Below are 515 nucleotides of genomic sequence, written 5' to 3'. Positions count from 1 at the left end.
AGTTCTTGAGATTGACACTCTGAATGCCATATTGGCTCAGAACAAAATATTGACTCAACAAGTCAATATGATTTCTCAAAGTCTGTCTGGAATGCAAAATGCACCAAGCAGTACTAAGGAAGCTTCATCTGAAGAAGAAGCTTATGATCCTGAGAACCCTTCAATGGAAGAGGTGAATTACATGGGAGAACCCTATGGAAACACCTAAATCCTTCATGGAGGAATCATCCAAATCTTTCATGGAAGGATCAACAGAGACCTCAACAAGGTTTCAATAACACTAATGGTGGGAGAAACAGGTTTAGCAATAGCAAGCCTTTTCCATCATCTTCTTAGCAACAGACAGAGAGTTCTAAGCAGAATAACTCTGACTTAGCAACCATGGTCTCTGATCTAATCAAAACCACTCAAAGTTTCATGTCTGAAACAAGGTTTTCCATTAGAAATTTGGAGGGACAAGTGGGTCAGCTGAGCAAGAAAATTACTGAACTCCCTCCTAGTACTCTTCCAAGCAA

The sequence above is a fragment of the Arachis duranensis genome, chromosome 3, assembly GCF_000817695.3.
Source record: "Arachis duranensis cultivar V14167 chromosome 3, aradu.V14167.gnm2.J7QH, whole genome shotgun sequence".
Lineage (NCBI taxonomy): Eukaryota > Viridiplantae > Streptophyta > Magnoliopsida > Fabales > Fabaceae > Arachis > Arachis duranensis.
The sequence above is the reverse complement of the archived record's forward strand: the minus strand, read 5'-3'. Positions refer to the sequence as shown.